The sequence below is a fragment of the Ylistrum balloti genome, unplaced genomic scaffold (assembly GCF_031769215.1).
Source record: "Ylistrum balloti isolate Yb309-2 unplaced genomic scaffold, AGI_CSIRO_Ybal_v1 Utg370566, whole genome shotgun sequence".
Taxonomy (NCBI): Eukaryota; Metazoa; Mollusca; class Bivalvia; order Pectinida; family Pectinidae; genus Ylistrum; species Ylistrum balloti.
The window spans coordinates 374,773-390,435 of NW_026782355.1; the positions used below are offsets into that span (position 1 = coordinate 374,773).

Consider the following 15,663-nt stretch of genomic DNA (forward strand, 5'->3'; position numbering starts at 1 on the left):
AAGTGTTGATACAAACATTCAACTCGATAAAAATGAAACAAAATGGAAATAAACTGTTTCCTTATCAGCAGTGTAAGACTTTAAGCACTGCACCGTGTTGTCGTAACATACACATGAATAACTCCCATGAATGAGACTTTACCTGCAGTACATTAATAATTAGCAAAAGTGTGTAAACTTATTGTAACTATTACTCTATATTCTGGATATCACACAGGTCATAAGTGTGACATAACTACTCAGTGACAAGGACCAGAAAATATACTGAAATGCATAAAATTACAAGGATTTAAAGTCTCACTTTCTCGAGTTGAAAGCAACCACAAGTTTTAAGACAACTCTAAAGGAAGCATGATTTTAAATGATTTGTTATTTGGCCTATTTTCAAATAACAGAAATACAGGAGAGAAGATGAAATTTTCACCTGTTTCACACACACTAGAACAGATGACCTCTTGACCTGTTTCACACACACCAGAATGGATGACCTCTTGACCTGTTTAACACACAGCTGAACGGGATGACCTCTTGACCTGTTTAACACACAGCAGAGCAGGATGACCTCTTGACCTGTTTAACACACAGCTGAATGGGATGACCTCTTGACCTGTTTTACACACAGCTGAATGGGATGACCTCTTGACCTGTTTAACACACAGCTGAATGGGATGACCTCTTGACCTGTTTAACACACAGCTGAACGGGATGACCTCTTGACCTGTTTAACACACAGCAAGCAGGATGACCTCTTGACCTGTTTAACACACAGCTGAATGGGATGACCTCTTGACCTGTTTTACACACAGCTGAATGGGATGACCTCTTGACCTGAATAACACACAGCTGAATGGGATGACCTCTTGACCTGTTTAACACACAGCTGAACGGGATGACCTCTTGACCTGTTTAACACACAGTAGAACATGATCAACTATGACCTGGTTTCCACACAGTAGAACAAGAACACCTCATGAGCTGGTTTCCATGGTGTAAAACAGTGTGACCACCTTTTTCACATACAGTAGACAAGGATGACCTCTGACCTGCTTCACACACAGTAGAATTTCTGACATGTTTTACACACAGGGGAAATCTGTATTATTGACTAAAAGTAAACTGATACAGAATATTAGATGTGAAAAAGGTATTCTATTTCTGCTGCCTTGTGTTTTCTGCCCAGCATAGCAGTGTTTTCTGTGCTGTCGGACATCATCTTGTTCAATAATTAACAGACAAACAAATTGACATGCATGTTCCTAATCTACTCTTGTAGAAAGGATACATATATATTAATTTGTATCCAACAGCAATGTTGGTGAGAGGAAAATTGTTTATGAACAAAACAGAGGTTATATACATCTAATACACTGAATCCATGATTGAATATCAAACTCTTTGTAGCTTTGACCAACAACAAATTTGTGGTGTTTAATGCATGTATGTTTAATAGCTTGTATTGTGATATGTGTATCCAAGTATGATTACAAATCTGTATCAGAATTTGTCAATACAACTTTAAATCAAAATAATAGAACTGAAAGGTTATGACCTTCAGAACCTTGAAATCCTGTTTGTCAGAATAAATTCTGACATGGCACCTTTTGAAATATTTTAATGTACATGTACTGGTTGTACCAAAACCAGTGATTTTTGGTATTTGATAACAGACATGGTGTAAGGTTACAGCTCTCTCTCATACCTGTTTACTGAATAAAGTATAATACCTTCTTTTCATCTATGAAAGTATAAATACATTTTACCTATATGCTGGTCACCCAGAAACAGGAAATACCTGTTGTTATAATCATGGCTAACGTTTACACATTCCAGAAATTAGAAAGGTAACATAAAAAATATTGAGATGTTTTGTTACAAATATGTTTATTGTTTGGATCCTGGTACAATAAAGAAGTCTTATTCATGAAACCATCCTGTCATTTGATTTTAAATGGGGTAAACCATGTAAGATAGCTCTGTAGCAGGTATTTCATTACCTACAGATACCAAGTTAAAAGGAAACTGTTCAAAAGAAATTGTGACTAATAGTAAGGCCTAAACGAAACAATATCTTAATAGTTCATCATTACCACCCAAGGCTTCTGTTTGACAAAACCACAGGGAAAGTACATCATAAGTTTTCGTTAATTTTAGATAATTACACATGAAGGGTATTTTATAGAAAGAAAATGTTTCAAGGCCATGTAGCACTTGTGTATGGGTCATCACCTTACACAAGGGTCATCACCTTACACCAGGGTTATCACCTTACACAAGGGTCATCACCTCACACAAGGGTCATAATTCTATACAAGGGACATCACCATACACAAGGGTCATCACCTTACACAAGGGTCATGATTCTATACAAGGGACATCACCATACACAAGGGTCATCACCATACACAAGGGTCATGGTTCTATATAAGGGTCATCACCATACACAAGGGTCATGATTCTATATAAGGGTCATCATCATACACAAAGGTCATGGTTCTATATAAGCATCATCATCATACACAAAGGTCATCACCATACACAAGGGTCATGGTTCTATACAAGGGACATCACCATACATAAAGGGTATGGTTCTATACAAGGGTCAACACCATACACAAGGGTCATCACCATACACAAGGGCCATGGTTCTATACAAGGGTCATCACCATACACAAAGGTCATCACCATACACAAGGGTCATGGTTCTATACAAGGGTCATCACCATACACAAGGGGCATGGTTCTATACATATTCTAATATATTCAATATGCATTCTATGTACCAGGGTTATAGTTATATTCATATACAAGGTTCCCATTTACAAAGGGAAACATTTCCTTTGCATGTATACTCAAGGATAACTGATCACCTGTTGGTGTAAGTTGAGGTCATCAAGGTCAGGTTTTCTGTTTTGTTTACATGTTATATACTTCTGATTCAACATGGTTGTGTACAGTAGAGCCTGCTGTTAGCATCAATGACAACATCTGTTATTATCCACTTGTAACTGTATTTTTATGACATTTGTACAGCAATGTCTCCAACATTTATATTTTGAGTTTATGAATATACAACTTAATTCTGTAGATGTGTACAAAACCCAGTAATGCTGTGGAATATTTACTTTTAATCATTAAAATGAGTTAAAAACATATCACATGAAATATAAACAGAGAGTGAATTAACCGTCTGTGGCATCATTATAAATGTTGTCAATGCAGGAGAAGGCTTTCTTTTACTACAAATGATTTTGTTTTACTCAGGATCTCATTTGTCAGGTTTCAGTCTGATTGTAAATTCAACTGGAAGGCATATAGTCTTGATATCAAATTTTATAATCCTGCTGCCAAGTTGTGAACTTATATTACAAATGGACCAAATACAAATCCCAAACACATTGTTTGTTTTTGTCCGTAAATCTGAAATGTACCAAATGATTTAAACATTTCTATGATTGTGATTGAAAAAAAACGACACTTTTTGAAAATCCTAGAAATTACATATGGAATCAAAGTTTTCTGTCAGGGGATTGAGACTTAAATTATACCTGAATTTCCAACGTATTGTAATACCACAGTCACTGTTTCATAATCTAACCAGGCATTGCGTCCTCTGTTGTCGTGACTTGCTGCGGAGATATATAACTCCTCCGTCATCTTGTCAGCGTGCAGTGAGGCAGACGGGTTGAGTGTTGGATAGCATAATCCATCTCCTACACATAGAACAACAAAACATTATGGTGATTAAATGTAATTATCAGTACCACATATCATCTCTGATATATAGGTTTGGTCGGATAGAGTTTTCGGTGCACTTTGTTTCAATGGGAAAGGGGTCTAAGCCATGAAGCAACATCCCTTTTCCTTTTTCAATGTTTTCTACAAATCATTACCAGTCATAAATGATCAGGTAGATTTTGATCAAATATTGTCTAAAGCAACCTTAGGGACTTCGGGAAAAGGGAAAAAAATTTAAAAAAATGGTTGGTCTGTTCTCCCCTAGGACCTGAAACGCCAGGCCCAACTTGAAGAAATTTTGCAAATTTATAATATTCTTCTTAGTAGAAGTAGAAAATTTTATCCAGATTATGTCTGAAACATCCATGGTTGAAGAGGACTCAAGTTTGTCTGACCCCAATATTGGCTGAGGGGCAATGCCATTTTGAGAAATAGAGGATTTGATTTTAAAATCCTTCATTCTTTTTAGGAGGAAAGGTATGAAGGTAAATCGATGGGAAGGGAAACCAAGTTAGTATAAATGGAGAGACCAAGGAGAAGGGCCCAAATTTATATTCTTTAAAATCCTATAAGAATCATTTCAAAGTCCTTCTGTTGAAATGCCACCATGCCACACGCAAGTGTGGAGGAGGGAGAGTTTTGTGTTAAAGTCAGTTACCACTGTCATCCCATTTCATTTACACCATAAACCTGAAATAGTGTTTTGTGTTCATAAAATGGAAAATGCTTTAAAAGTTATCTATGCTGATTAAATTTGAAGTTTATTTCGTTTTTATCAGAGTTAAGGAAAGATTAAATAAAAACTTTGAGAATGTCATCAGTATTAATAATGGTGATATCATTTGAAGTAGTGATCAATGACGTACATAGTTTACTGGTGGAGGGGTGTACACAGCTTACTGGTGGGGGGGGGGGGGGCGTACACAGCTAACTGACGGAGGGGTGTACGTAGCTTACTGGTGGAGGGGTGTACATAGCTTACTGGTGGAGGGGTGTACATAACTTACTGGCGGAGGGGCGTACACAGCTAACTGGCGGAGGGGTGTACGTAGCTTACTGGTGGAGGGGCGTACATAGCTTACTGGTGGAGGGGCGTATACAGCTAACTGGCAGAGGGGTGTACGTAGCTTACTGGTGGAGGGGTGTACACAGCTTACTGGTGGGGGGGTGTACACAGCTTACTGGTGGAGGGGTATACACAGCTTACTGGTGGGGGGGTGTACACAGATTACTGGTGGAGGGGTGTACATAGCTTACTGGTGGAGGGGTGTACACAGCTTACTGGTGGGGGGGTGTACACAGCTTACTGGTGGAGGGGTATACACAGCTTACTGGTGGGGGGGTGTACATAGCTTAGTGGCGGAGGGGCACACACAGCTTACTGGTGGAGGGGCGTACACAGCTAACTGGCAGAGGGGTGTACGTAGCTTACTGGTGGAGGGGTGTACACAGCTTACTGGTGGGGGGGTGTACACAGCTTACTGGTGGAGGGGTATACACAGCTTACTGGTGGGGGGGTGTACACAGATTACTGGTGGAGGGGTGTACATAGCTTACTGGTGGAGGGGTGTACACAGCTTACTGGTGGGGGGGTGTACACAGCTTACTGGTGGAGGGGTGTACACAGCTTACTGGTGGGGGGGTGTACATAGCTTAGTGGCGGAGGGGCGCACACAGCTAACTGGCGGAGGGGTGTACGTAGCTTACTGGTGTAGGGGCGTACACAGCTTACTGGTGGAGGGGTGTACAGAGCTTACTGGTGGAGGGGTATACACAGCTTACTGGTGGAGGGGCGTACACAGCTTACTGGTGGAGGGGTGTACACAGTAGGGACGGAGCAGGTTTATAAAATTGTACCTGTTTCTATTATCATGTATTTGAAATTGGACTACAGTGTTGATTGGCTGTTAAAATGCCACCTATGGTAGGTGTATCAATGATAACATGTCACCTGACACTGTCTCGGACAGAATTGGTTATAGTAGTGTTGTATCGAGGTAATAAGACCACACTTAATCAATGTCAGGTGATAATAAAGCTAGGGATTAAGACACCTTAATGATAACTAGGTCAACATTAGCCGACCTTGTCACCAACGACACAACCTTTTCTGGTCATCTATCAATCCCCAAAAGTTTGGTTTGGTTTCCTTATCTGACATGTATTTGGGGTGATATCTAAATAATTTGGCAGCAGTCAAATTAAAAGATGATGACATTAATCAATTATGGACTTTATTGGTATGTTTTCAATGTGATAAATGTATTTACAGGAAGGAGCTTGTTAGAGGAACAGCTTTGTCAAGTATGAAACAGAATTTAAACAGATAAGTGAGAAGTTTATGTGTTCGACAGAAATTAATCAAATGAAATTATCTTAGTGATGAGCAGCATTTGTAAGGAAATAAAGAAATGGCCACTTCTGTAATGTAAACAGAGATGGTCATAATACACAGGGATAAGATATCTCACAATAGAGGCTGTCACTTCTCTAATGTAAACTGAGATGGTCAGAATACACAGGGATAAGATATCTCACAATAGAGGCTGTCACTTCTCTAATGTAAAGTGAGGTGGTCAGAATACACAGGGATAAGATGTCTCACAGTAGAGACAGCCACTTCTCTAATGTAAACAGAGATGGTCAGAATACACAGGGATAAGATATCTCACAATAGAGGCTGTCACTTCTCTAATGTAAACTGAGATGGTCAGAATACACAGGGGATAGAGGCTGTCACTTCTCTAATGTAAAGTGAGGTGGTCAGAATACACAGGGATAAGATGTCTCACACTAGAGGCTGCCACTTCTCTAATGTAAACTGAGATGGTCAGAATACACAGGGATAAGATATCTCACACTAGAGGCTGCCACTTCTCTAATGTAAACAGAGATGGTCAGAATACACAGGGATAAGATGTCTATAGAGACAGCCATTCTCTAATGTAAACTGAATGGTCAGAATACACAGGGATAAGATGTCTCACACTAGAGGCTGTCACTTCTCTAATGTAAACTGAGATGGTCAGAATACACAGGGATAAGATATCTCACACTAGAGGCTGCCACTTCTCTAATGTAAACAGAGATGGTCAGAATACACAGGGATAAGATGTCTCACAGTAGAGACAGCCACTTCTCTAATGTAAACAGAGATGGTCAGAATACACAGGGATAAGATGTCTCACAATAGAGGCAGTCACTTCTCTAATGTAAACTGAGATGGTCAGAATACACAGGGATAAGATGTCTCACAATAGAGGCTATCATTTCTCTAATGTAAACTGAGATGGTCAGAATACACAGGGATAAGATGTCTCACACTAGAGGCAGTCACTTCTCTAATGTAAAGTGAGGTGGTCAGAATATACAGGGATAAGATGTCTCACACTGGAGGCTGTCACTTCTCTAATGTAAAGTGAGGTGGTCAGAATACACAGGGATAAGATATCTCACACTGGAGGCTGTCACTTCTCTAGTGTAAACTGAGATGGTCAGAATACACAGGGATAAGATATCTCACACTAGAGGCAGTCACTTCTCTAGTGTAAACTGAGATGGTCAGAATACACAGGGATAAGATATCTCACACTAGAGGCTCACTTTTCTCACATGAACAGAGATGGTTGGAATTGATAGAAGGCAACACTTTAGAAATGGTCACCGAATAGGCATTATTGCAATAGAGAGAAGCTAAATAGACATGGCTACTGTAGAGAGATCATAGGAGGTATTCACAGATAGAGATATGGTCAGTTACCACAGTGACTCATTGGGAGTGGGAAAGTGGTCACTGGATATACAGTGGATACATAAATGTGATATAAACTACTATCTACCTATAAATCTCCAGGATACGGTATTTCATCTTATATCATTGGTGAATGAAAATATGTAAAAATAGGTGGGAGAATCTAATTTCAATTAAAATGAAACATTCGTTTTATCAAAACTTAATAAAGTGCTGCTTTTAAGTCTTTAGATTTCAATTTCTTTTTCATTTCAAATTGTCAAAAAAAATATAATTTGATTCAATTTGATGAGATGTAATTCAACCACTAAGTAGTTTTCATATCCCATCTCATAAATGATTATTTACTTTAATCAAGGTATATAGATGAAAGCCTAACATGCAAAGGAACTGATGTACCTACCACATTTATCATAGATACAGTGTCAAGGTCACATATAAAGGTCATTAGGTACAAATGAGTTTCTCTTCTGAAAGATAAGTGATGTATACATTGTAAACACTATATCTTTAATGTTGAAGATAAACAAATTAAACAATATTTCTGTGCAGGATAATTTGAAATTACACCAGGAAAGACTGGTTATCTAATATGAAAGTTGGAGGTAGAATATTCTGGTTATTATTACTTGTAATTGTATGTTTACCAATGTATTGTTTTAATTATATTTGTATACATTCGCCATCTTGATGTCTGACTCTGTGATTTGATTATAAAGAAGCTGAAAAACTGTAAAACATTTGACTATGCTTCATCTATGAGAAGTACATAAGAGCTGGCTTACCTCCCCTTGCTGACCTCACATGGCTTGTTTCTCTGACCAGGACAGAGGTTAAGCATTACAACCCAAAACGTTGGAATGAATATTACTTCCTGAAGTCAAACATTCATGAAATAACACATCATTACAGAATTAGCATAGAATACATTGCAGATGCATAACAGTGGTTTGCTATGTTATAAAACAATACACATATATATGACTTTTCCTTGGATTAAAATGAACTGGTCATTTGAATATAAATTCAATTTATTTCACAACAATTGTGAAACAAGCTATCAGCATATATCACTCTTGTTGGTCCAAATGGAAGAGGGCAAGGCATCTTGTTGGAGGAAAGTAGAGTACCCAGTGAAATCTACATGGTCACGCAGGTGACTCCATACATTGTCATGTATGTACAGGCAATTGAACCCTGGGTGTGTCAACTCTGCACCACCCAACCAGTCTGAGGTGATTGATATAGTGAAGCCAGCGAAAAATTGATGCTGTGGATGGTACCTAAAAGGGGAGCTAGTGAGTATGATGATGTGGATGGTACCTTAAAGGGAAGCCAGTGAATATGATGATGTGGATGGTACCTTAAAGGGAAGCCAGTGAATATGATGTTGTGGATAGTACCTAAAATGGAAGCCAGTGAATATGATGATGTGGATGGTACCTTAAAGGGAAGCCAGTGAATATGATGTTGTGGATAGTACCTAAAATGGAAGCCAGTGAATATGATGATGTGGATGGTACCTTAAAGGGAAGCCAGTGAATATGATGTTGTGGATAGTACCTAAAATGGAAGCCAGTGAATATGATGATGTGGATGGTACCTTAAAGGGAAGCAAGTGAATATGATGATGTGGACAGAATTGCCATATGAGCTGGCTACTGGTCATAGAGGAAGTAGATGCTATGGTTTATTCTCAAACCAGCTCAGCTCGCTTAATACATTGTAGGGTTTCTTATAAACTGAAAACATTCTATTTTATTCTCCCACCTCACAAAAACAAAAAATAATAAGAAGAACGACCCCTCCAAAAAAAGGAAAAAGATTTTACTGGTGAAATGCATTATATGAATCATATTATATAGCTATAAGTTAAAGACCTGAGCAGGGGAGGTAATTCATGCCAGATGAAGAGAAACATTTATTTTTATACCACTGTACACAGTTTTAGTGCAAGGATCCAAACCCTATCAAAGACAAACATACAGGATATACAACATATCAAGTCTCAGTTCCTTCTCTTGATTCTCTCATTAATTTTAATTTCTGTTCTAACCAAACTGAGTTCAGTTTGCAAATTGCTTGATATAAAAGGGGATTACTGAAGCTGGGAGGACAGTGTGTAGATAGAAGACAGATTTACAATCAAACAGACCAAATTATCTGGTTTATACCTGGTTTTAATTTCCCTTTTTGTATCCTCATTACATTTTAATGGATCAATTCATTACCTACATCCAGTTCTTGGTTTTCTAACTTAATGATTTCTTATTCAGCAAATTCTAAAAATATCTACAATGTAATGAACAAGTTAATATCTCTAATCTGCAATTCATTTTCATTAACATTCACTTTCCTGCTGGGCCCTTAGATAGAATCATGTGTCAATTACTTTGCAACAATTCAGAAATTGTGAGAGCTATTATGTATAACCATATTCAAAAAGGAAACTGATTGGCTACTTCCATTGGGTGTTTCCTTGGATGTTTCTCAAGGGAGTTTTCTGAATCTTGTGGGTGTTTCCTGTGGGTGTTTCTCTGAATCTCCCAGGTGTTTCCTGTGGGTGTTTCTCTGAATCTCCCAGGTGTTTCCTGTGGGTGTTTCTCTGAATCTCCCAGGTGTTTCCTGTGGTTATTTCTCTGAATCTCCCAGGTGTTTCCTGTGGGTGTTTCTCTGAATCTCCCAGGTGTTTCCTGTGGGTGTTTCTCTGAATCTCCCAGGTGTTTCCTGTGGGTGTTTCTCTAAAATTCTCAGGTGTTTCCAGTGGATGTTTCTCTGAATCTCCCAGGTGTTTCCTGTGGATGTTTCTCTGAATCTCCCAGGTGTTTCCTGTGGGTGTTTCTCTGAACCCCTCAGGTATTTCCTGTGGTTGTTTCTCTGAATCTCCAAGGTGTTTCCTGTGGGTGTTTCTCTGAATCTTGTGGGTGTTTCCTGTGGGTGTTTCTCTGAATCTTGTGGGTGTTTCCTGTGGGTGTTTCTCTGAATCTTGTGGGTGTTTCCTGTGAGTGTTTCTCTGAATCTCCAAGGTGTTTCCTGTAATTATTTCTCTGAATCTCCCAGGTGTTTCCTGTGGGTGTTTCTCTGAATCTCCCAGGTGTTTCCTGTGGGTGTTTCTCTGAACCCCTCAGGTGTTTCCTGTGGGTGTTTCTCTGAACCCCTCAGGTATTTCCTGTGGTTGTTTCTCTGAATCTCCCAGGTGTTTCCTGTGGTTGTTTCTCTGAATCTCCCAGGTGTTTCCTGTGGGTGTTTCTCTGAAATTCTCAGGTGTTTCCAGTGGATGTTTCTCTGAATCTCTCAGATGAATCTTGCGAGTGTTTCCATTAAGTGATTCCTTAAGTTTTTCCCTGGGTTAACATATACTCTGATGTTTCCTGTGGGTGTTTCCTGTGGATGTTTCTCTGAATCTCCCAGGTGTTTCCTGTGGGTGTTTCTCTGAATCTCCCAGGTGTTTCCTGTGGGTGTTTCTCTGAATCTCCCAGGTGTTTCCTGTGGGTGTTTCTCTGAATCTTGTGGGTGTTTCCTGTGGGTGTTTCTCTGAATCTCCCAGGTGTTTCCTGTGGTTGTTTCTCTGAATCTCCAAGGTGTTTCCTGTGGGTGTTTCTCTGAATCTTGTGGGTGTTTCCTGTGGGTGTTTCTCTGAATCTCCCAGGTGTTTCCTGTGAGTGTTTCTCTGAATCTTCCAGGTGTTTCCTTTGGGTGTTTCTCTGAATCTCCCAGGTGTTTCCTGTGGGTGTTTCTCTGAATCTCCCGGGTGTTTCCTGTGGATGTTTCTCTGAATCTCCAAGGTGTTTCCTGTAATTATTTCTCTGAATCTCCCAGGTGTTTCCTGTGGGTGTTTCTCTGAATCTCCCAGGTGTTTCCTGTGGGTGTTTCTCTGAATCCCTCAGGTGTTTCCTGTGGGTGTTTCTCTGAACCCCTCAGGTGTTTCCTGTGGGTGTTTCTCTGAATCTTGTGGGTGTTTCCTGTGGGTGTTTCTCTGAATCTTGTGGGTGTTTCCTGTGGGTGTTTCTCTGAACCCCTCAGGTATTTCCTGTGGTTGTTTCTCTGAATCTCCCAGGTGTTTCCTGTGGTTGTTTCTCTGAATCTCCCAGGTGTTTCCTGTGGGTGTTTCTCTGAAATTCTCAGGTGTTTCCAGTGGATGTTTCTCTGAATCTCTCAGATGAATCTTGCGAGTGTTTCCATTAAGTGATTCCTTAAGTTTTTCCCTGGGTTAACATATACTCTGACGTTTCCTGTGGGTGTTTCCTGTGGGTGTTTCTCTGAATCTCTCAGGTGTTTCCTGAGGGTGTTTCTTTGAATCCCTCAGATGTATCTTGGGAGTGTTTCCATTAAGTGATTCCTCAAGTTTTTCCCCGGGGTACACATATTCTGATGTTTCCCTCAGGTGTTTCTTTTGGGTGTTTCCTGTGGGTGTTTCCTGAGGGTGTTTCTCTGAATCCTTCAGGTGTATCCTGTGGTTGTTGTTTTTTTCTCGGAAATTTCCCTAGGATGTTTTTTCCTTGTGTTTTTCCCTCCCGTGTTATCCTTGAGTGTTTCTCTCTAGTTTTCCATGGGTGTTTCCCTGGGGTGTATTCCTTGTGTTTTCCCTCCTGTGTTATCCTTGAGTGTATCTCTTTAGTTTCCCATAGGTGTTTCCATGGGGTGTATTCCTTGTGTTTTCCCTCCCGTGTTATCCTTGAGTGTTTCTCTCTAGTTTCCCATGGGTGTTTCCCTGGGGTGTATTCCTTGTGTTTTCCCTCCCGTGTTATCCTTGAGTGTTTCTCTCTAGTTTCCCATGGGTGTTTCCCTGGGGTGTATTCCTTGTGTTTTCCCTCCCGTGTTATCCTTGAGTGTTTCTCTCTAGTTTCCCATGGGTGTTTCCCTGGGGTGTATTCCTTGTGTTTTCCCTCCCGTGTTATCCTTGAGTGTTTCTCTCTAGTTTCCCATGGGTGTTTCCCTGGGGTGTATTCCTTGTGTTTTCCCTCCCGTGTTATCCTTGAGTGTTTCTCTCTAGTTTCCCATGGGTGTTTCCCTGGGGTGTATTCCTTGTGTTTTCCCTCCCGTGTTATCCTTGAGTGTTTCTCTCTAGTTTCCCATGGGTGTTTCCCTGGGGTGTATTCCTTGTGTTTTCCCTCCCGTGTTATCCTTGAGTGTTTCTCTCTAGTTTCCCATGGGTGTTTCCCTGGGGTGTATTCCTTGTGTTTTCCCCTCAGGTGTTTTCCGCAGTCTCCCCTTTTTCAGTGATAAAGGTTCTACACATGAATTACATTACTAGGGGATACTTCTGGTTGTATTTAGCAAGTTTTTATTTCTTTGAGGAAATAAAACCAAATAGTTTACATATTATATAAGCAATTATTTCAGTTATCATAGCCCACTTATATCAATTTTTTATCAGTGATATTAATCTCACCTTTAAGATGAGAATTATATAAAATGGAGTGTGTATGTGTGTTTTTGGGTTTTACTATTTTACTGTTTTACTGTTTTGTCAGGAGTATGAGATATTCAACACATTCAATATACAACTTATTTATCAAATACCAAAATTCCAAAAAATAAAAAAAACAACAGAATATACATGACTAGAAGTAGCAAAAGTGTTCTGGTTAAAGGTTCCATACAATTTCAGTGATTCTAACCTCCCATGATTTTGACTTCTTTGAAGAGGAAATCAAGACATAAAAGTCACACCTATTTCTACATTTCTAACTCAAAAGTTTTTTGAACTGTGTCTATAAACAGTTGGAAAACTTACACATAATGTCTTTTATTACAGTATTACCACTGAGGGATTTTTGATAGTTAGCTACAATATATTATCCGGGTATGTTCACAGAGTCCGACATGGAAGGATTTTTATCGTTAGCTACGATATATTACCCGGATACATTCACAGAGTCTGACTTTTTAAAGTTGATTTTGTTTTTTACATTCATTATCTGAGAGAAACAGGATGTGACACAAAATGGAACGCTTTCAATCTATCTAAGATACCCAACATTATCAGGTCTGCTGGGACAAAATCTGAAACTACCAGTTTATTGATATGACTCCTGTTCATTGTCTTGTTTCATCCAAGACCAAAGTGAATCAAATTGGCCAAAATTTTAAAAATCATTCTCCGTCAGACACAGATATGGTGGAAACAATGCTGTAACTCTTTGTGGATCTGTAGATACTTTGCCATTAAAATAAAAATGAATTGTGAACTTCATGATCCCACGCAAAATCTCATTTCCTCATGAGAAAGTTTACCATAATCACACTTTGTAGTATGGATACACACTGTCTTTAGACTTATTAGAATTTATAATGGTAGTGTGATGTTGTACATGTTTGTCCTTTGTGACTCCAATAGACTTAACATAGACATGACAATTTTCTGTATCAGTTCCAGGAGACTGGAATCAAAGCACTTCTAATTATTATTCTTGGTGTTTGACAGGGCATAGGGCACTGTTGCTATTGACAAGATAACATAGTTGGAGTCCTTCTCACAAATTTTTTTTTTGTTTTTGCAAAAACACTTTCTACATTTGAATTACGTGTACAATGTACATACATATGCACATCACAAAAACAAAACCAACAGTCTTGATATAACCCAGGTGACCATTTAAGTCCCTTGGGCCTCTTGTTTTGCAGTATTTTTTGCATAAAAATAATTCATAATTTCTACTGAAAAACAGTCATATCAAATTTTCGTTGTCCTGGACCCAGTTTGTAACAACTCCCTTTAAAATTGAAAAACGTGATGATATGTTTGCTACAGAAATGGTTACTGAAAATGTTCTTAAAACAAGTTTTCAAGTAATTGTACTTATTATTTAATAACAAAACACCTACACAGAATTCAAAAACCTTTTTTCAAATACAGACTACAAACAATACCTTTTATCCTGTCTGCTAAACTTTCAAGTGACCCTGACTCAGTAAAATGGGTTTACTTGTAAATACTTACATTTCTCATGTCAAAAAATGAATGGGAACAGGAAAAACGTTTATAATTTCAATCTGATAAAAACACTGATTTCATTTTGTACGGTAGGAAATATGGATATTTTTCTTTCAGAAATGGATTCTGTTTTGGACAGCATCATGTTTACACAAGCTAAAGTTCCTTGCAGGTGCGTCTCAGGAATGATATCATGCATGAATTAAGAAAAAAGATGTAAAACATGTTGTAAAACTGAGCACAATATCCAAAAGTTATCTATTTTACATTCCTTTCATCAACAAAGTCCTTAGATAGTGATAGACAAATATTGTAAGAAATTGGATGTCCATTCCAAAAATCTAAAGCGGTGAAATTGTTGATGGTTTTGATTATCTAGTGAGAATCATCTGGTAAGTGAACCCTGGAAAGTGTTTCAGTTTTAATAGAAAGCGTTTGGTAGTGCAGCAAATTGTTATACAGAATTGATAGCAGTTGTTATAGAAGATTACAGACATGCCATACAGTCATACATTTCACTACATTTTATCACGGTGATGCTGAAATCAATTTTACCTTTTTCTGTTCTGTCCTATTTCTGTGTGTTTTTTGTTTCGTTCACACATGCTTTTGCCTCTGACATCTGTAAAAGACTATCAGAATTTTACTTCAATATTCTAAAAACAAAGCATCATGAATATTTTAGCCAAATTGGTTCTGCAGTGAGATATTTGTATTTTATTTTGAACTGTCACATTTTATAAAATCACACCTTCCCAGAGTTCATATCAATATGAGCTACAGTGATCACTTTGTATAGTCTTCATGCAGAAACTTCTATTATGGAAAGTATGCTCAATCCTCATAGGTATTGAGGAAACAGAATGCTGGCACTGTGAGAGACGAAATGAAGGCTTTACAGCTGATTTGTACCAGGTATATGAAAAGGCCACAAATCATCTTTATCCTGAGTCAGCCAGGTTCTGCAGGTGTGAAAATATTCTAAACATATCATTTATACATGTACAATGTTTATGATGATACTGTAATACACAGATATCAGTTAACTTTCTTATGCCACGGCATTATGTCAATCAACCATCCAGCAATGTTTTTTGTTCATATGACTTTGCTCCTTAATCAAAAGTCCCAGGGTCATGATATTTGGTCAGTAATGAATGCTTGGGTAAAGGCCTTGCCCAAGTTAAAGGGTACAGAGATAAAATATGTTAAAATTTTACAGTCTTTTTTTATTGACCAA

The 15,663-nt window shown here is 38.6% G+C and overlaps 1 protein-coding gene across 1 annotated transcript in view; it reads left to right on the plus strand.

Moving 5' to 3' along the window:
• The window catches only part of LOC132556351 (thrombospondin type-1 domain-containing protein 4-like), a 100,228-nt gene that overhangs the window by 23,651 nt on the left and 60,914 nt on the right, over window positions 1–15,663 (plus strand). The window lies entirely within an intron of this gene.